General features: G+C 47.6%; 1 pseudogene; it reads right to left on the bottom strand.

The window, feature by feature from the left end:
- The window catches only part of LOC124025689, a 68513-nt pseudogene that overhangs the window by 6465 nt on the left and 39414 nt on the right, over positions 1-22634 (bottom strand).

Genomic DNA, 22634 nt, shown 5'->3' with positions numbered 1-22634 from the left:
GTAGTCTGCTGTATTCCAGTCTCTATAGTATGCTGTATTCCAGTCTCTGTAGTCTGCTGTATTCCAGTCTCTATAGTCTGCTGTATTCCAGTCTCTATAGTCTGCTGTACTCCAGTCTCTGTAGTCTGCTGTATTCTAGTCTCTATAGTCTGATGTATTCCAGTCTCTATAGTCTGCTGTATTCCAGTCTCTGTAGTCTGCTGTATTCCAGTCTCTGTAGTCTGCTGTATTCCAGTCTCTATAGTCTGCTGTATTCCAGTCTCTATAGTATGCTGTATTCCAGTCTCTGTAGTCTGCTGTATTCCAGTCTCTGTAGTCTGCTGTATTCCAGTCTCTGTGGTCTGCTGTATTCCAATCTCTATAGTCTGCTGTATTCCAGTCTCTGTAGTCTGCTGTCTTCCAGTCTCTGTAGTCTGCTGTATTCCAGTCTCTGTAGTCTGCTGTATTCCAGTCTCTATAGTCTGCTGTATTCCAGTCTCTATAGTCTGCTGTATTCCAGTCTCTATAGTATGCTGTATTCCAGTCTCTATAGTCTGCTGTATTCTAGTCTCTACAGTCTGCTGTATTCTAGTCTCTATAGTCTGCTGTATTCTAGTCTCTGTAGTCTGCTGTATTCCAGTCTCTACAGTCTGCTGTATTCCAGTCTCTATAGTCTGCTGTATTCTAGTCTCTATAGTCTGCTGTATTCCAGTCTCTGTTTTCTGCTGTATTCCAGTCTCTATAGTCTGCTGTATTCTAGTCTCTATAGTCTGCTGTATTCTAGTCTCTATAGTCTGCTGTATTCCAGTCTCTGTTTTCTGCTGTATTCTAGTCTCTATAGTCTGCTGTATTCTAGTCTCTATAGTCTGCTGTACTCCAGTCTCTGTTTTCTGCTGTATTCCAGTCTCTATAGTCTGCTGTACTCCAGTCTCTGTTTTCTGCTGTATTCCAGTCTCTATAGTCTGCTGTATTCTAGTCTCTATAGTCTGCTGTATTCTAGTCTCTATAGTCTGCTGTATTCTAGTCTCTATAGTCTGCTGTACTCCAGTCTCTGTTTTCTGCTGTATTCCAGTCTCTATAGTCTGCTGTACTCCAGTCTCTGTTTTCTGCTGTATTCCAGTCTCTATAGTCTGCTGTATTCTAGTCTCTATAGTCTGCTGTATTCCAGTCTCTGTTTTCTGCTGTATTCTAGTCTCTATAGTCTGCTGTATTCTAGTCTCTATAGTCTGCTGTACTCCAGTCTCTGTTTTCTGCTGTATTCCAGTCTCTATAGTCTGCTGTACTCCAGTCTCTGTTTTCTGCTGTATTCCAGTCTCTATAGTCTGCTGTACTCCAGTCTCTGTTTTCTGCTGTATTCCAGTCTCTATAGTCTGCTGTATTCCAGTCTCTGTAGTCTGCTGTATTCTAGTCTCTATAGTCTGATGTATTCCAGTCTCTATAGTCTGCTGTATTCCAGTCTCTGTAGTCTGCTGTATTCCAGTCTCTATAGTCTGCTGTATTCCAGTCTCTGTTTTCTGCTGTATTCCAGTCTCTATAGTCTGCTGTATTCCAGTCTCTATAGTCTGCTCTACTCCAGTCTCTGTAGTCTGCTGTATTCCAGTCTCTGTAGTCTGCTGTATTCCAGTCTCTATAGTCTGCTGTACTCCAGTCTCTGTAGTCTGCTGTATTCCAGTCTCTATAGTCTGCTGTATTCCAGTCTCTATAGTCTGCTGTACTCCAGTCTCTGTAGTCTGCTGTATTCCAGTCTCTATAGTATGCTGTATTCCAGTCTCTGTAGTCTGCTGTATTCCAGTCTCTATAGTCTGCTGTATTCCAGTCTCTATAGTCTGCTGTACTCCAGTCTCTGTAGTCTGCTGTATTCTAGTCTCTATAGTCTGATGTATTCCAGTCTCTATAGTCTGCTGTATTCCAGTCTCTGTAGTCTGCTGTATTCCAGTCTCTGTAGTCTGCTGTATTCCAGTCTCTATAGTCTGCTGTATTCCAGTCTCTATAGTCTGCTGTATTCCAGTCTCTATAGTATGCTGTATTCCAGTCTCTGTAGTCTGCTGTATTCCAGTCTCTGTGGTCTGCTGTATTCCAATCTCTATAGTATGCTGTATTCCAGTCTCTGTAGTCTGCTGTCTTCCAGTCTCTGTAGTCTGCTGTATTCCAGTCTCTGTAGTCTGCTGTATTCCAGTCTCTATAGTCTGCTGTATTCCAGTCTCTATAGTCTGCTGTATTCCAGTCTCTATAGTATGCTGTATTCCAGTCTCTATAGTCTGCTGTATTCCAGTCTCTACAGTCTGCTGTATTCCAGTCTCTGTTGTCTGCTGTATTCCAGTCTCTACAGTCTGCTGTATTCCAGTCTCTACAGTCTGCTGTATTCCAGTCTCTGTTGTCTGCTGTATTCCAGTCTCTGTAGTCTGCTGTATTCCAGTCTCTGTAGTCTGCTGTATTCCAGTCTCTATAGTCTGCTGTATTCCAGTCTCTATAGTCTGCTGTATTCCAGTCTCTGTAGTCTGCTGTATTCCAGTCTCTGTAGTCTGCTGTATTCCAGTCTCTGTAGTCTGCTGTATTCCAGTCTCTGTAGTCTGCTGTATTCCAGTCTCTGTAGTCTGCTGTATTCCAGTACCTGTAGTCTGCTGTATTCCAGTCTCTGTAGTCTGCTGTATTCCAGTCTCTATAGTCTGCTGTATTCCAGTCTCTATAGTCTGCTGTATTCCAGTCTCTATAGTCTGCTGTATTCCAGTCTCTGTAGTCCGCTGTATTCCAGTCTCTGTAGTCTGCTGTATTCCAGTCTCTGTAGTCTGCTGTATTCCAGTCTCTACAGTCTGCTGTATTCCAGTCTCTATAGTCTGCTGTATTCCAGTCTCTACAGTCTGCTGTATTCCAGTCTCTATAGTCTGCTGTATTCCAGTCTCTATAGTCTGCTGTATTCCAGTCTCTGTAGTCTGCTGTATTCCAGTCTCTGTTGTCTGCTGTATTCCAGTCTCTATAGTCTGCTGTATTCCAGTCTCTGTAGTCTGCTGTATTCCAGTCTCTGTAGTCTGCTGTATTCCAGTCTCTGTTGTCTGCTGTATTCCAGTCTCTGTAGTCTGCTGTATTCCAGTCTCTACAGTGTGCTGTATTCCAGTCTCTGTTGTCTGCTGTATTCCAGTCTCTGTTGTCTGCTGTATTCCAGTCTCTGTAGTCTGCTGTATTCCAGTCTATGTAGTCTGCTGTATTCCAGTATCTATAGTCTGCTGTATTCCAGTCTCTATAGTCTGCTGTATTCCAGTCTCTACAGTCTGATGTATTCCAGTCTCTACAGTCTGCTGTATTCCAGTCTCTGTAGTCTGCTGTATTCCAGTCTCTGTAGTCTGCTTTATTCCAGTCTCTATAGGCTGCTGTATTCCAGTCTCTGTAGTCTGCTGTATTCCAGTCTCTACAGTCTGTTGTATTCCAGTGGTAGCTATAGCAGGGGTGGGCACTTTAGGCACCCAACATGCCAAAAGAACGTTGCAAAACATTTTGATACGTTTTGCCCTAATGAACATGATGTAGGTGTATTGGCTTGCAATGGTTAAATCTAACCACTAGGTGGCAGTGAATGCTCATATTCTAATGCAGCGTTTCACGAGATCAAGACAGGATGGCAATAGTAACGCACACGCAGCTATGTGACTGTCTGATGTGATGGAAGGCTGCACTGCGCCAAACAGACCGCAGTTCTGAAATGTCACGGGGTCAAAGGTGATGCAAACAGCATTCTGGGAGAAAAGAGGTCACTCCTATTGTTATGACAGGTTCACTGACTCACAGTTACCGACCCCTCTCTCCCGTAACAATACCAGACAGACAGAAATGTTCATAATAAACCAAATAGATATGAAATATACCAACAACAAAAGCATGCAGCCATCTGGGATATATCATCGCGGGGATCTATATATTCCACATGCGTTTCTGCTCCAGGGAAAATGGCCTACAATCTAACACAATAAAGGTTCCATAAGAGTTTTTGAATATTTTATTTGTTATGTTTTATAACTGTCCAATCCTCAAATCAGAATAAGATGTGATTCCATGACTAAACATGGTTCAGGATTGGTGGAATACTACTAGAGGTAGTTTGACTGTCCAATCCACACATCAGTCTCAGCATGTTGTATTCACATGTTACTGATGTCAACAAATCTGATCTGAAACTGAGCCAATTGTCTACCAGTGGAAAAGCAGCTCTCCCCATAGAGCAGAAACGGCAGGCACAGGCAGTCGGTTAGAGGATGGGATTTTTGTCAGCCCCCCAATCTCTCCCTCCTTCCCCCTAGATTGTGGCACCTCTATTTAGACCACCACTCTGAATGGGAGAGGGGGTTTTGACAAAAGTTTCCATGGTGACAGTGCAATCTGTAAATCATGCTGCGGTAGACGTGTCTTCTCCTCCCCTCTGTCTCGCTCTCTCTTTCATTCCCCCTCTTCTCTCTCTCTCTCTCTCAAACATTCTCCCATCTCTGTCACATGCATACCTTTCTGAATCCACATCTCTCTACCTCTCTATCATCCATTTCTACATCACATTTCACCCCCTCCATTTTCCAGTCACTCTGACAGAGAGAAGGTGTGATGGGGAAGACAGAACGTTCACTTAACATTCAACTGACACTCAGTCAAACATGCCGCTTCATATTTCCGTGCATGTTAGTAGCAGCATGTGCAGCTAGATGAAGAGGGAGGGCTATGTCCCAAATGGCACCTGATTCCCTATATGGTGCACTGCTTCTGAACAGGGGGCGAGGCTCGGGTCAGAAGTAGTGCACTATATAAGGAAAACAATGCCATTTGGGACACACCGGAGAAGAAGTGGGAGACTCGTTGAAGTACCTTCGGCATCCTTAGACATGTACAGGGATAGCTTGGTACCATAGGGGATCCGTATAGAATCTGAACCAGGGACCAGAACAAGATTATGTAATACACACACACACTCCGGTATGACAGAACACACACATTCAGTAGTATTAACACCACCACCCCCAGAGCTGGAAAGATCAACGCTACAGAGATGTTAATGGTTATAGTAGTGTTCCAAGACTAGAGTTGACCAATAGAAAAGAGAAGAAGAACCAGGTAAAAGATGGCAGAATCTTAAAGGGGAACTCAAAAACTATCTTGTGGTATATTGCATCATCATAATGATGTGGCAGGTGACACATTGCTTCTAGAATGTCCAAGATCTTGAAAACTTTATTGCTGACATGCACAACATTTTGGAACTGTATCAACAATGGACTAATGAAACAAAATATATATATATTGTTTTTGAGTGGAGTTCCCCTTTAACCCCTCAAGGTGCCCTCTATACTGTACTACACTCTACCCCCTCTAAAGCCCAGTTCAGGTCCCATGATATATACTACACTCTACCCCCTCTAAAGCCCAGTTCAGGTCCCATGATATATACTACACTCTACCCCCTCTAAAGCCCAGTTCAGGTCCCATGATATATACTACACTCTACCCCCTCTAAAGCCCAGTTCAGGTCCCAGGCTATATACTACACTCTACCCCCTCTAAAGCCCAGTTCAGGTCCCATGATATATACTACACTCTACCCCCTCTAAAGCCCAGTTCAGGTCCCAGGCTATATACTACACCCTTCACCCTCTAAAGCCCAGTTCAGGTCCCATGATATATACTACACTCTACCCCCTCTAAAGCCCAGTTCAGGTCCCAGGCTATATACTACACCCTTCACCCTCTAAAGCCCAGTTCAGGTCCAACACCCAACTCTCTATCCAGAGTAACACACAAGCACTCTGGAGTACGTGTGCATACATATGATCTGTGTCACACACACTAACTACTGCAGTCCCCCAAAATGACACAGATGAAGTGTGCGTTTCCAATTGTGTTGTAATCCTATAACGTGATTGGTTGCTTGGTGAGGCTTACCGTCTCCGAGAGGCAATGGGAACACGGGCATCTCGTAGCCGGTGGGCGTCTGTGGGGAACTCTGGGAACTGGTGTCCCGGGAGCTGCAGTTGGAGGCAGAGTTGACCGGAGCGGACGACACAAAGTAGATGTCTGACTGATGGAGGGGATGAGGGGGGATGAGGGGATTTAAAGAAACGGAGAGGAGGAGAAAAAGTGGAGAAGGAGAAAGATTCATACAGGTAGAGAGAGATTGTGAAAGAGAAAGTGGGGAAAGATGAAGAGATATGAGAGAGAGAGAGAGAGAGAGAGAGAGAGAGAGAGAGAGAGAGGTGTTGGTTAGTGAAATAATGCCATCACCTGTCTTAGGTTCTGAACAAACAGAGTAAAAATTCAAACAGACAACTAGGAAAAGCTCAAACCAAATGTATTCACCCACTGGGTCCAACAGCTGCAAAGACAAAGCATGATGACACAATCACATATATTTATAACTTCCTACTAGACTGGGTCAACTCCTTACACGTCTAGACATCCCTGTTGCTAGACAGGATTGTAATCATGGCCCTGCCTGATGCTAGAACGTTGGTGGGTGTGGAAGTGTATGTGTGTGAGATAGGACGGTAGTAGGAGGGTCGTTGGGGTGGGCCCTTCTGGCCCCCCTCCCAGAGGTCACTTCATCTGTTGACTTGACCTCGAACTGAATTCCTCGCTGCTCCCTAGTTCCTCAGCTGGCCTGCCTTATCAGAGACAAACTATTACCCTTCACCTCCCTCCTTAGACAGATGTCAACAGAATATGAACTTTCTGTCTCATTCAGTAACTTTCCTATCCCCCCTTCAGTTCCTATCCACCCTTCAGTTCCTATCCACCCTTCAGTTCCTATCCCCCCCTTCAGTTCCTATCCCCCCCTTCAGTTCCTATCCACCCTTCAGTTCCTATCCCCCCCTTCAGTTCCTATCCACCCTTCAGTTCCTATCCCCCCCTTCAGTTCCTATCCACCCTTCAGTTCCTATCCCCCCCTTCAGTTCCTATCCACCCTTCAGTTCCTATCCACCCTTCAGTTCCTATCCACCCTTCAGTTCCTATCCACCCTTGAGTTCCTATCCACCCTTGAGTTCCTATCCACCCTTCAGTTCCTATCCAGCCTTCAGTTCCTATCCACCCTTGAGTTCCTATCCACCCTTCAGTTCCTATCCACCCTTCAGTTCCTATCCCCCCCTTCAGTTCCTATCCACCCTTCAGTTCCTATCCACCCTTCAGTTCCTATCCACCCTTGAGTTCCTATCCACCCTTCAGTTCCTATCCACCCTTCAGTTCCTATCCCCCCCTTCAGTTCCTATCCACCCTTCAGTTCCTATCCACCCTTCAGTTCCTATCCACCCTTGAGTTCCTATCCACCCTTCAGTTCCTATCCACCCTTCAGTTCCTATCCACCCTTGAGTTCCTATCCACCCTTCAGTTCCTATCCACCCTTCAGTTCCTATCCACCCTTCATTGACCCCAACATACACATTCCTTATACATGTAAAGTCATCAATAAGTTCTAGTATGGTAACATGTATCAGTCTATTTCAAGCTAGAATCCAACACCTGCTACAACATGATGAGATTGTGTTTCATATTGTTGAATGGTACAGTCTGTATGTGCCCTTCTGTTGTGTATGAGGTGTGTGTTTGATAGTGTGTATGTGTGGTCCCTCCGGGATAATAAACTGATTGAAATAAGATTGCTGAGAACACACACACACACACACACACACACACACACACACACACACACACACACACACACACACACACACACACACACACACACACACACACACACACACACACACACACACACACACACACACACACACATGCTTACAAACGGACATACACATACACGCTCATGAACGCTCGTGAACGCATGCACACACACACACACTTTCTCTCTCTCTTTTGTGTTGTGTAGGAAAAGCGCATTACCATCATGATTGGACACTTCCACCTGTCAATCAAACTCACCCTGGAGGCAGTCAGCTGGAGCTCTGGCACGACAGCTGTGTAGACCAGGTTACCGTTGACAACCAGCCGGATCTCAATGGAGTCAGTGGTAAAGGCCAAGATGTAGGGAAACGCACACACTAACACAACAACAACTTTCTGTTAATGAATAAAGAATGAACATCCCATGTGCTGACATAGCATCAGAAAACGTGCATTTACAGGCAGAACGGAGAAACAACAGTAATAATGAGTGCATGACTATGAAGTCATTCTGATTCCAAAGCACAGCATCAACCTTCTGAAGAACGCCTGGCTGAATGGAGCTGATAGATTCGGATAGATGGTTTGGATAGATAATGTCTAATAAATGAATCCTAAGGGTAAAATTGGTTTGTCAAAGCAGCATGACAGTACAAACAGACACATACTAACATACGAGAAACTGTAGCTTGTGTGATGTATCTTTAGCCAGCCATTCTCTGCTTTCATCATCAGAAACAAACACAGACTGCAACAGACAAACACTCTGGACGACCTAGCCTGGGTGGCCACCCGCTGCATGTTACCATGGTGACGGGGCTCAGGCCAGGGCCGGAGGCTGGGCTGACCAAGGGAGGGAGCGGGGTGTGGGGAGGGGTAGGGTGGGGCTGCTGGTTGCTATGGTTACCAGTGCTACTCACCGATGGCGTTGGGCATCTGGTTCCAGCTGAAGTGTAAGTCAGAGGCGTTAGACTGGATCATAGGGGTGGACCCATTGAACGGACACACCTTCTTATAGGAACAGATATCTGGGGAACATATGAGATATACAGTATCAGAACGGATATCTTAGTGACTCGATACGCATTTATACCATGTCATTGTTAAGTCATGACAGGAACAAGTATCTGCACAGAAAGACGAGTTTAGAAACATAAGTCTAAATATGGAAACAGTATATATAGGAACCTTGTATATATAGGAACCTTGTATATATAGGAACCTTGTATATATAGGAACCTTGTATATATAGGAACCTTGTATATGTAGGAACCTTGTATATATAGGAACCTTGTATATATAGAAACCTTGTATATGTAGGAACCTTGTATATATAGGAACCTTGTATATATGGGTGTTGAGGACAATGTATAATGTATATTCAAACGTTACTACACCCTCAGAAATAAAGGCTTAGACTTGATCCTAAAGGAGTACAGCCGCTGGTCCCTGGGGTGGAATCTCACTGTAAGGAATCTCCTTTGTACTTTTAGTTATAGGTGCATAGTTGTTCCCCAGTTCATACCTCAGAGAGTACCTTCCTCCAGTACCTTGCCTTTATATCGTAACACTACAGTGACAAAGCAATATGTTCTCTATACGTGACAAACATGTACTTCTGATAGACCACTTAAACTGGTACAACACTTTTACTCATGAGTGGCCAAAAATAACTAATGAATGCCACACCCCCACTAAAGCCATGTCTCCAATATCATTTCCCAGTGTGCCTTGCCCTTGAGGTTACCAACCATGACTGTATGTGTTAGTGACAGATACATGGTTGTTGAATTCATTCATTTTCATTCCTGTGGCCTTCACCAAGTGAATTCCAAGGTGTATGTTATCATTATAATTAAACTCTTCATAAGGCCTTATTTTGAGGGGTAGTTTTACCCTAATACGGCCTACAAGTATTAGGGTAAAATATGGGGTACAAAAATGTAAAATTATACTATTTATTCGCACATGTACCCTAAAAGCTACCGAACAGTACCATGTGACGTCATTATGTGTACCTCTGAAGGTACATTATATGTATTTTTATATTTTTTTACAACCCAACTAACAATACCGTACCTTTATTTTCTAAGAGTGTAGAGTGTAGAAATACCCCAGATAAATGGACTCACAATTGTAACACAACAAAAGACCAGCCTCCCCATCCTCGTACACATCGATGGCTGCCACAAAGTTGACCTGTGTGCACATGGCAGAGAAGAGCACTGTATTGAATTTATTCTACTCAATTGTCATTCATTGGCCCATCTTTAACTGTTCCCTTCTAAACTGTAACTCTTCCCCTTCATTGTTGAGCTCTCTTCAGTCAACCAACCAGGTAAGTGGAAGATAATGTAAATAACAACATAAATCATCTTGTTAGGAGGTCTCACCCGGTTGGCGTCTACGTGGTGCAGCCTGTATGCGTCCCCAGTGCTCTCGTTGATCAGGTCAAACTGGTGTTTGTAGGCCACACAGATCATGTTGTCGTTCTCCCTGTAGGACCGTCCACTAGGGCCATGACTACTGGAGGGTCACACAGACAGATCTCCTAGGGGAGGGGGGGGGGTCAGGTCAGGTCAGGTGGGTGGGCCTCACTCGTGTGTGTGTGTGTGTGTGTGTGTGTGTGTGTGTGTGTGTGTGTGTGTGTGTGTGTGTGTGTGTGTGTGTGTGTGTGTGTGTGTGTGTGTGTGTGTGTGTGTGTGTGTGTGTGTGTGTGTGTGTGTGTGTGTGTGTGTGTGTGAATGCATGCCTGTGTGAGCCTGTATGAGCCTCTCCTCATTCGCTAGCTCCCTTAGCTGTGGTGAAATGCTGACCTTCTAATGCTCAATGGAATAGCTCAAGAAGTTCTACAACTGCACCGCCGAGAGCATCTTAACTGGCTGCATCACCGCTTGGTATGGCAAAGGCACCGCCCTTGACCGCAAAGCTCTACAGAGGGTGGTGCGGACAGCCCAGTACATCACTGGGGCCGAACTCCCTGCCATCCAGGACCTTTGACTCCAGCCACCCAAAGACTCCAGCCACCCAAAGACTCCAGCCACCCAAGCCACACATGCACATGTAGACTTTACACACCATATACACACTCACTAGACTTTTTTACACACCATATACACATTCACTAGACTTTACACACCATATACACATTCACTAGACTTTACACACCATATACACATTCACTAGACTTTACACACCATATACACACTCACTAGACTTTACACACCATATACACATTCACTAGACTTTACACACGATATACACATTCACTAGACTTTACACACCATATACACACTCACTAGACTTTACACACCATATACACACTCACTAGACTTTACACACCATATACACACTCACTAGACTTTACACACCATATACACATTCACTAGACTATACACATCATATACACACTCACTCACACACACACACTACATTGACACTCCCACACATAACACACACATGAATAACAACACAAACACACATACATACACATTACACACACACACTTTTACACATCATTTTCTGCTGCTACTCTATTCTTTATTTTACTTTTAATATTATCTATTATGATGCCTAGTCACTTTACGCTGCCTACATGTACATACCTACCTCAAATACCTTATTATTATCTATCCTGATACCTAGTCATGTTACCCTGCCTTCATGTACATATCTACCTCAAATAGCTCATATGTCTGCACATTGATCTGGTACTCCCTGTTTATACAGTAACTCCACATTGATCTGGTACTGGTACTCCTGTATATAGCTACACATTGATCTGGTACTGGTACTCCCTGTATATAGCTCCACATTGATTTGGTACTGGTACTCCCTGTATATAGCTCCACATTGATTTGGTACTGGTACTCCCAGTATATAGCTCCACATTGATCTGGTACTGGTACTCCCTGTATATAGCTCCACATTGATCTGGTACTCCCTGTATATAGCCTCACATTGATCTGGTACTGGTACTCCCTGTATATAGCTCCACATTGATCTGGTACTGGTACTCCCTGTATATAGCTCCACATTGATCTGGTACTGGTACTCCCTGTATATAGCTCCACATTGATCTGGTACTGGTACTCCCTGTATATAGCTCCACATTGACCTGGTACTCCCTGTATATAGCTCCACATTGATCTGGTACTCCCTGTATATAGTTCCACATTGATCTGGTACTGGTACTCCCTGTATATAGCTCCACATTGATCTGGTACTGGTACTCCCTGTATATAGCTCCACATTGATCTGGTACTGGTACTCCCTGTATATAGCTCCACATTGATCTGGTACTGGTACTCCCTGTATATAGCTCCATATTGACCTGGTACTCCCTGTATATAACTCCACATTGATCTGGTACTGGTACTCCCTGTATATAGCTCCACATTGATCTGGTACTGGTACTCCCTGTATATAGCTCCACATTGATCTGGTACTGGTACTCCCTGTATATAGCTCCACATTGATCTGGTACTGGTACTCCCTGTATATAGCTCCACATTGATCTGGTACTGGTATTTCCTGTATATAGCTCCACATTGACATGGTACTCCCTGTATATAGCCTCACATTGATCTGGTACTGGTACTCCCTATATATAGCTCCACATTGATCTGGTACTGGTAACCCCCTGTCTATAGCTCCACATTGATCTGGTACTGGTATTCCCTGTATATAGCTCCACATTGATCTGGTACCCACTGTATATAGCTCCACATTGATCTGGTACTGGTACTCCCTGTATATAGTTCCACATTGATCTGGTACTGGTACTCCCTGTATATAGCTCCACATTGATCTGGTACTGGTACTCCCTGTATATAGCTCCACATTGATCTGGTACTGGTACTCCCTGTATATAGCTCCACATTGATCTGGTACTGGTACTCCCTGTATATAGCTCCATATTGACCTGGTACTCCCTGTATATAGCTCCACATTGATCTGGTACTGGTACTCCCTGTATATAGCTCCACATTGATCTGGTACTGGTACTCCCTGTATATAGCTCCACATTGATCTGGTACTGGTACTCCCCGTATATAGCTCCACATTGATCTGGTACTGGTACTCCCCGTATATAGCTCCACATTGATCTGGTACTGGTACTCCCTGTATATAGCTCCACATTGACCTGGTACTCCCTGTATATAGCTCCACATTGATCTGGTACTCCTTGTATTTAGCTCCACATTGATCTGGTACTGGTACTCCCTGTATATAGCTCCACATTGATCTGGTACTGGTACTCCCTGTATATAGCTCCACATTGATCTGGTACTGGTACTCCCTGTATATAGCTCCACATTGATCTGGTACTGGTACTCCCTGTATATAGCTCCACATTGATCTGGTACTGGTACTCCCTGTATATAGCTCCACATTGATCTGGTACTGGTACTCCCTGTATATAGCTCCACATTGATCTGGTACTGGTACTCCCTGTATATAGCTCCATATTGACCTGGTACTCCCTGTATATAACTCCACATTGATCTGGTACTGGTACTCCCTGTATATAGCTCCACATTGATCTGGTACTGGTACTCCCTGTATATAGCTCCACATTGATCTGGTACTGGTACTCCCTGTATATAGCTCCACATTGATCTGGTACTGGTACTCCCTGTATATAGCTCCACATTGATCTGGTACTGGTATTTCCTGTATATAGCTCCACATTGACATGGTACTCCCTGTATATAGCCTCACATTGATCTGGTACTGGTACTCCCTATATATAGCTCCACATTGATCTGGTACTGGTAACCCCCTGTCTATAGCTCCACATTGATCTGGTACTGGTATTCCCTGTATATAGCTCCACATTGATCTGGTACCCACTGTATATAGCTCCACATTGATCTGGTACTGGTACTCCCTGTATATAGTTCTACATTGATCTGGTACTGGTACTCCCTGTATATAGCTCCACATTGATCTGGTACTGGTACTCCTGTATATAGCTCCACATTGATCTGGTACTGGTACTCCCTGTATATAGCTCCACATTGATCTGGTACTGGTACTCCCTGTATATAGCTCCATATTGACCTGGTACTCCTGTATATAGCTCCACATTGATCTGGTACTGGTACTCCCTGTATATAGCTCCACATTGATCTGGTACTGGTACTCCCTGTATATAGCTCCACATTGATCTGGTACTGGTACTCCCCGTATATAGCTCCACATTGATCTGGTACTGGTACTCCCTGTATATAGCTCCACATTGACCTGGTACTCCCTGTATATAGCTCCACATTGATCTGGTACTCCTTGTATTTAGCTCCACATTGATCTGGTACTGGTACTCCCTGTATATAGCTCCACATTGATCTGGTACTGGTACTCCCTGTATATAGCTCCACATTGATCTGGTACTGGTACTCCCTGTATATAGCTCCACATTGATCTGGTACTGGTACTCCCTGTATATAGCTCCATATTGACCTGGTACTCCCTGTATATAACTCCACATTGATCTGGTACTGGTACTCCCTGTATATAGCTCCACATTGATCTGGTACTGGTACTCCCTGTATATAGCTCCACATTGACCTGGTACTCCCTGTATATAGCTCCACATTGATCTGGTACTCCCTGTATATAGCTCCACATTGATCTGGTACTGGTACTCCCTGTATATAGCTCCACATTGATCTGGTACTGGTTACTCCCCGTATATAGCTCCACATTGATCTGGTACTGGTACTCCCTGTATATAGCTCCACATTGATCTGGTACTGGTACTCCCTGTATATAGCTCCACATTGATCTGGTACTGGTATTTCCTGTATATAGCTCCACATTGACCTGGTACTCCCTGTATATAGCCTCACATTGACCTGGTACTGGTTACTCCCTGTATATAGCTCCACATTGATATGGTACTGGTTACTCCCTGTATATAGCCCCACATTGATCTGGTACTCCCTGTATATAGCTCCACATTGATCTGGTACTGGTTACTCCCCGTATATAGCTCCACATTGATCTGGTACTGGTACTCCCTGTATATAGCTCCACATTGATCTGGTACTGGTACTCCCTGTATATAGCTCCACATTGATCTGGTACTGGTATTTCCTGTATATAGCTCCACATTGACCTGGTACTCCCTGTATATAGCCTCACATTGACCTGGTACTGGTACTCCCTGTATATAGCTCCACATTGATCTGGTACTGGTATTTCCTGTATATAGCTCCACATTGACCTGGTACTCCCTGTATATAGCCTCACATTGACCTGGTACTGGTTACTCCCTGTATATAGCTCCACATTGATATGGTACTGGTTACTCCCTGTATATAGCCCCACATTGATCTGGTACTCCCTGTATATAGCTCCACATTGATCTGGTACTGGTTACTCCCCGTATATAGCTCCACATTGATCTGGTACTGGTACTCCCTGTATATAGCTCCACATTGATCTGGTACTGGTACTCCCTGTATATAGCTCCACATTGATCTGGTACTGGTATTTCCTGTATATAGCTCCACATTGACCTGGTACTCCCTGTATATAGCCTCACATTGACCTGGTACTGGTACTCCCTGTATATAGCTCCACATTGATATGGTACTGGTTACTCCCTGTATATAGCTCCACATTGATATGGTACTGGTTACTCCCTGTATATAGCCCCACATTGATCTGGTACTCCCTGTATATAGCTCCACATTGACCTGGTACTCCCTGTATATAGCTCCACATTGATATGGTACTGGTTACTCCCTGTATATAGCTCCACATTGACCTGGTACTCCCTGTATATAGCTCCACATTGATATGGTACTGGTTACTCCCTGTATATAGCTCCACATTGACCTGGTACTCCCTGTATATAGCTCCACATTGATATGGTACTGGTTACTCCCTGTATATAGCTCCACATTGACCCGGTACTCCCTGTATATAGCTCCACATTGATATGGTACTGGTTACTCCTGTATATAGCTCCACATTGACCTGGTACTCCCTGTATATAGCTCCACATTGATATGGTACTGGTTACTCCCTGTATATAGCTCCACATTGACCTGGTACTCCCTGTATATAGCTCCACATTGATATGGTACTGGTTACTCCCTGTATATAGCTCCACATTGACCTGGTACTCCTGTATATAGCTCCACATTGATATGGTACTGGTTACTCCCTGTATATAGCTCCACATTGACCTGGTACTCCCTGTATATAGCTCCACATTGATATGGTACTGGTTATTCCCTGTATATAGCTCCACATTGACCTGGTACTCCCTGTATATAGCTCCACATTGATATGGTACTGGTTATTCCCTGTATATAGCTCCACATTGACCTGGTACTCCCTGTATATAGCTCCACATTGACCTGGTACTCCCTGTATATAGCTCCACATTGATATGGTACTCCTTGTATATAGCTCCACATTGACCTGGTACTCCTTGTATATACCTCCACATTGACCTGGTACTCCCTGTATATAGCTCCACATTGACCTGGTACTCCCTGTATATAGCTCCACATTGACCTGGTACTGGTTACTCCTTGTATATAGCTCCACATTGACCTGGTCCTCCCTGTATATAGCTCCACATTGATATGGTACTGGTTACTCCCTGTATATAGCTCCACATTGATCTGGTACTGGTTACTCCTTGTATATAGCTCCACATTGACCTGGTACTCCCTGTATATAGCTCCACATTGATCTGGTACTGGTACTCCCTGTATATAGCTCCACATTGATCTGGTACTGGTTACTCCCTGTATATAGCTACTCATTGATATGGTACTGGTTACTCCCTGTATATAGCTCCACATTGACCTGGTACTCCCTGTATATAGCTCCACATTGACCTGGTACTCCCTGTATATAGCTCCACATTGATATGGTACTGGTTACTCCCTGTATATAGCTCCACATTGACCTGGTACTCCCTGTATATTGCTCCATTCTTGTGTATTTTATTTAAATCCTTCTTGTGTTACAATTTTCTTTTTGTTGGGAAAGGTTCGTAAGTAAGCATTTCACGGTAAAGTTTACACCAGTTATGTTTGGCGCATGTGACAAATAAAATTAGATTTTATTTTACTTGGAAGGTATACGGATTATTGACTTGTTGAACTCATTCAATAATTCCCCCAAAGAATGTGTAAGTGTTGTGTGTGTTTCTGTGTGCGATTAAACTACACTTGTGTGTCCAGTTTCTCTCACCCGTATGTACTGGAACTGGTCCACGGGCGAGTGGGTTGCAGCAGCGAAGGGGCCGAGGCCGTCGAGGCGGGGCTGTTTCCTGGTGATGAGGAGGAGCTTATTCCTGATGGCCACCACGATCCTCAACTCTGACCCATGGTGGGTGTTGATGGAGTATAGGTGACACCCTGGGACAGAGAGGAAGGGGGAAGTGGAGAGAGTGGAAGGGGGAGGTGGAGAGAGAGGAAGGGGGAGGTGGAGAGAGTGGAAGGGGAGGTGGAGAGAGAGGAAGGGGGAGGTGGAGAGAGAGGAAGAGGGAGGTGGAGAGAGTGGAAGAGGGAGGTGGAGAGAGAGGAAGGGGGAAGTGGAGAGAGTGGAAGGGGAGGTGGAGGTGGAGAGAGAGGGAAGGGGAGGTGGAGAGAGTGGAAGGGGGAGGTGGAGAGAGAGGAAGGGGGAAGTGGAGAGAGAGGAAGGGGGAGGTGGAGAGAGTGGAAGGGGAGGTGGAGAGAGAGGAAGGGGGAGGTGGAGAGAGAGGAAGGGGGAGGTGGAGAGAGAGGAAGAGGGAGGTGGAGAGAGAGGAAGGGGGAAGTGGAGAGAGTGGAAGGGGAGGTGGAGAGAGAGGAAGGGGGAGGTGGAGAGAGTGGAAGGGGAGGTGGAGAGAGAGGAAGAGGGAGGTGGAGAGAGAGGAAGGGGGAAGTGGAGAGAGTGGAAGGGGAGGTGGAGAGAGAGGAAGGGGGAGGTGGAAAGAGGAAGGGGGAGGTGGAGAGAGAGGAAGGAGGAGGTGGAGAGAGGGAAGGGGAGGTGGAGAGAGAGGAAGGAGGTGGAGAGAGATGGAAGAGGGAGGTGGAGAGAGAGGAAGGAGGAGGTGGAGAGAGAGGAAGAGGGAGGTGGAGAGAGAGGAAGGGGAGGTGGAGAGAGAGGAAGGGGGAGGAGGAGAGAGAGGAAGGGGGAGATGGAGAGGGAGGAAGAGGGAGGTGGAGAGAGAGGAAGGGGGAGGTGGAGAGAGTGGAAGGGGGAGGAGGAGAGAGAGGAAGGGGGAGTTGGAGAGAGAGGAAGGGGTAGGTGGAGAGGGAGGAAGAGGGAGGTGGAGAGAGTGGAAGGGGGAGGTGGAGAGAGAGGAAGAGGCAGGTGGAGAGAGTGGAAGGGGAGGTGGAGAGAGAGGAAGAGGGGAGGTGGAGAGAGGAAGAGGGAGGTGGAGAGAGAGGAAGAGGGAGGTGGAGAGAGAGGAAGAGGGAGGTGGAGAGAGAGGAAGGGGGAGGTGGAGAGGGAGGAAGAGGGAGGTGGAGAGAGGGAAGGGGGAGGTGGAGAGAGAGGAAGAGGGAGGTGGAGAGAGAGGAAGGGGTAGGTGGAGAGAGAGGAAGAGGGAGGTGGAGAGAGTGGAAGGGGAGGTGGAGGAGAGAGGGAAGAGGGAGGTGGAGAGGGAAGAAGAGGGAGGTGGAGAGAGAGAGGAAGAGGGAGGTGGAGAGAGAGGAAGAGGGAGGTGGAGAGAGAGGAAGAGGGAGGTGGAGAGAGAGTAAGAGGGAGGTGGAGAGGGAGGAAGAGGGAGGTGGAGAGGGAGGAAGAGGGAGGTGGAGAGAGAGGAAGAGGGAAGTGGAGAGAGAGGAAGAGGGAGGTGGAGAGGGAGGAAGAGGGAGGTGGAGAGGGAGGAAGAGGGAGGTGGAGAGGGAGGAAGAGGGAGGTGGAGAGAGTGGAAGAGAAAAGGCAGAAGATAAAAGGAGAGAGGATAAAGGTGTGTGAGAGAGAAAAAGAGAGGGGAAGAATATGTTTGAGTGGTTAGCTACAGTATGCAATAGAGCAATGGAATTATTACTACTATTACTATTATTACTATTATTATTATTACCATTACTGTTATTACTATTACTATTACTATTATTATTACTGTTCTTACTATTATTTCTATTACTCTGAGCAAATGATTACTATTATTACTATTACTCTGAGCACATTACTCTGAGCACATTCCTCTTTGAGTGCTGCTGCTATCCTTCCCTCTGCTATCTGCCTCTGCTACCCCTCCCTCTTCTATCCCTCCCTCTGCTATCCCTGCCTCTGCTATCTGCCTCTGCTATCCCTCCCTCTGCTGTCCTTCCCTCTGCCATCCCTCCCTCTGCTATCCTTCCCTCTGCTATCCCTCTCTCTGCTATCCCTCTCTTTGCTATCCTTCCCTCTGCTATCCCTCCCTCTGCTATCCCTCCCTCAGCTATCCCTCCCTCTGTTATCACTCCCTCTGCTATCCGTCCCTCTGCTATCCGTCCCTCTGCTATCCGTCCCTCTGATATCCTTCCCTCTGATATCCCTCCCTCTGCTATCCCTCCCTCTGCTATCCTTCCCTCTGCTATCCCTCCCTCTGCTATCCCTCCCTCTGCTATCCCTCCCTCTGCTATCCTTCCCTCTGCTATCCCTCCCTCTGCTATCCTTCCCTCTGCTATCCCTCCCTCTGCTATCCCTCCCTCTGCTATCCTTCCCTCTGCTATCCCTCCCTCTGCTATCCCTCCCTCTGCTATCCCTCCCTCTGCTATCCTTCCCTCTGTTATCCCTCCCTCTGCTATCCTTTCCTCTGCTATCCCTCCCTCTGCTATCCCTCCCTCTGCTATCCTTCCCTCTGCTATCCTTCCCTCTGATATCCTTCCCTCTGCTATCCCTCCCTCTGCTATCCTTCCTCTGCTATCCTTCCCTCTGCCATCCTTCCTCTGCTACCCCTCCCTCTGCTATCCCTCCTCTGCCATCCCTCCCTCTGCCATCGTTCCCTCTGCTACTCCCCTCTGCTATCCCTCCCTCTGATATCCTTCCCTCTGATATCCTTCCCTCTGCTATCCCTCTCTCTGCTATCCTTCCCTCTGCTACCCCTCCCTGTGCTATCCTTCCCTCTGCTATCCCTCCCTCTGCTATCCTTCCCTCTGCTACCCCTCCCTGTGCTATCCTTCCCTCTGCTATCCTTCCCTCTGCCATCCTTCCCTCTGCCATCCTTCCCTCTGCCATCCTTCCCTCTGCTATCCTTCCCTCTGCCATCGTTCCCTCTGCCATCGTTCCCTCTGCCATCGTTCCCTCTGCCATCGTTCCCTCTGCTATCCCTCCCTCTGCTATCCCTCCCTCTGCTATCCCTCCATGTGATATCCTTCCCTCTGCCATCGTTCCCTCTGCTATCCCTCCCTCTGCCATCCTTCCCTCTGCTATCCCTCCCTCTGCTATCCCTCCCTCTGCTATCCTTCCCTCTGCTATCCTTCCCTCTACTATCCCTCCCTCTGCTATCCCTCCCTCTGCCATCCCTCCCTCTGCCATCCCCTCCCTCTGCCATCCCTCCCTCTGCCATCCCTCCCTCTCCTACCTTCCCTCTCCCATCCTTCCCGCTGCCAAAGCTCCCTCTGCCATCTCTCCATCTGCCATCCTTCCTTCTGCTATCCCTCCCTCTGCCATCCTTCCCTCTTCTATCCCTCCCTCTGCTATCCCTCCCTCTGCTATCCTTCCCTCTGCTATCCTTCCCTCTGCTATCCTTCCCTCTGCTATCCCTCCCTCTGCTATCCTTCCCTCTGCTACCCCTCTCTCTGCTATCCTTCCTTCTGCTATCCCTCCCTCTGCCATCCTTCCTCTGCTATCCTTCCCTCTGCTATCCCTCCCTCTGCTATCCCTCCCTCTGCTATCCCTCCCTCTGCTATCCCTCCCTCTGCTATCCTTCCCTCTGCTATCCTTCCTTCTGCCATCCTTCCCTCTGCTATCCTTCCCTCTGCTATCCCTCCCTCTGCTATCCTTTCCTCTGCTATCCCTCCCTCTGCTATCCCTCCCTCTGCTATCCCTCCCTCTGCTATCCCTCCCTCTGCTATCCTTCCTCTGCTATCCTTCCCCCTGCCATCCCTCCCCCTGCCATCCCTCCCTCTGCCATCCTTCCCTCTGCTATCCCTCCCTCTGCTATCCTTCCCTCTGCTATCCCTCCCTCTGCTATCCCTCCCTCTGCTACCCTCCCTGTGCTATCCCTCCCTCTGCTATCCTTCCCTCTGCTATCCTTCCCTCTGCTACCCCTCCCTGTGCTATCCTTCCCTCTGCTATCCCTCCCTCTGCTATCCCTCCCTCTGCTATCCCTCCCTCTGCTATCCTTCCCTCTGCTACCCCTCCCTGTGCTATCCTTCCCTCTGCTATCCCTCCCTCTGCTATCCTTCCCTCTGCTATCCCTCCCTCTGCCATCCCTCCCTCTGCCATCCCTCCCTCTGCTATCCCTCCCTCTGCTATCCTTCCCTCTGCTATCCTTCGCTCTGCCATCCTTCCCTCTGCTATCCCTCCCTCTGCTATCCCTCCGTCTGCCATCCTTCCCTCTGCCATCCCTCCCTCTGCCATCCCTCCCTCTCCTACCTTCCCTCTCCCATCCTTCCCGCTGCCAAAGCTCCCTCTGCCATCTCTCCATCTGCCATCCTTCCTTCTGCTATCCCTCCCTCTGCCATCCTTCCCTCTTCTATCCCTCCCTCTGCTATCCTTCCTCTGCTATCCTCCTCTGATATCCTTCCCTCTGCTACCCCTCCCTCTGCTATCCTTCCCCTGCTATCCCTCCCTCTGCCATCCCTCCCTCTGCCATCCTTCCCTCTGCTATCCCTCCCTCTGCTATCCTTCCCTCTTCTATCCCTCCCTCTGCTATCCTTCCCTCTGCTATCCCTCCCTCTGCTATCCCTCTCTCTGCTATCCTTCCCTCTGCTACCCCTCCCTGTGCTATCCTTCCCTCTGCTATCCTTCCCTCTGCTACCCCTCCCTCTGCCATCCTTCCCTCTGCTAAACTTCCCTCTGCTATCCCTCCCTCTGCTATCCCTCCCTCTGCCATCCCTCCCTCTGCCATCCCTCCCTCTGCCATCCCTCCCTCTGCCATCCTTCCCTCTGCTATCCCTACCTCTGCTATCCTTCCCTCTGCCATCCTTCCCTCTACTATCCGTCCCTCTGCTATCCCTCCCTCTGCCATCCTTCCCTCTGCTATCCCTCCCTCTGCCATCCTTTCCTTTTCTATCCCTCCCTCTGCCAGCCTTCCCTCTGCCATCCATCCCTCTGCTACTCCCCTGCTATCCCTCCCTCTGACATCCTTCCTCTGCTACTCCCCTCTGCTATCCCTCCCTCTGACATCCTTCCCTCTGCCATCCCTCCCTCTGCCATCCCTCCCTCTGCCATCCCTCCCTCTGCTATCCCTCCCTCTGCCATCCCTCCCTCTGCCATCCCTCTCTCTGCTATCCCTCTCTCTGCTATCCCTCCCTCTGCCATCCCTCCCTCTGCAATCCCTCCCTCTGCCATCCCTCCCTCTGCCATCCCTCCCTCTGCCATCCCTCCCTCTGCTATCCCTCTCTCTGCCATCGCTCCCTCTGCCATCCTTCCCTCTACCATCCTTCCTTCTGCCATCCCTCCCTCTGCTATCCCTCCCTCTGCTATCCCTCTCTCTGCCATCGCTCCCTCTGCCATCCTTCCCTCTGCCATCCCTCCCTCTGCCATCCCTCCCTCTGCCATCCCTCCCTCTGCCATCCTTCCCTCTGCCATCCCTCCCTCTGCTATCCCTCTCTCTGCCATCCCTCCCTCTACCATCCTTCCTTCTGCCATCCCTCCCTCTGCTATCCCTCTCTCTGCCATCGCTCCCTCTGCCATCCTTCCCTCTGCCATCCCTCCCTCTGCCATCCTTCCTTCTGCTATCCCTCCCTCTGCCATCCCTCCCTATCCTACCTTCCCTCTGCCATCCCTCCCTCTGCCATCCTTCCATCTGCCATCCCTCCCTCTACCATCCTTCCTTCTGCCATCCCTCCCTCTGCTATCCCTCTCTCTGCCATCGCTCCCTCTGCCATCCCTCC

The sequence above is a fragment of the Oncorhynchus gorbuscha genome, unplaced genomic scaffold (genome assembly GCF_021184085.1).
Source record: "Oncorhynchus gorbuscha isolate QuinsamMale2020 ecotype Even-year unplaced genomic scaffold, OgorEven_v1.0 Un_scaffold_2349, whole genome shotgun sequence".
NCBI lineage: Eukaryota > Metazoa > Chordata > Actinopteri > Salmoniformes > Salmonidae > Oncorhynchus > Oncorhynchus gorbuscha.
The sequence above is the reverse complement of the archived record's forward strand: the minus strand, read 5'-3'. Positions and strand labels throughout refer to the sequence as shown.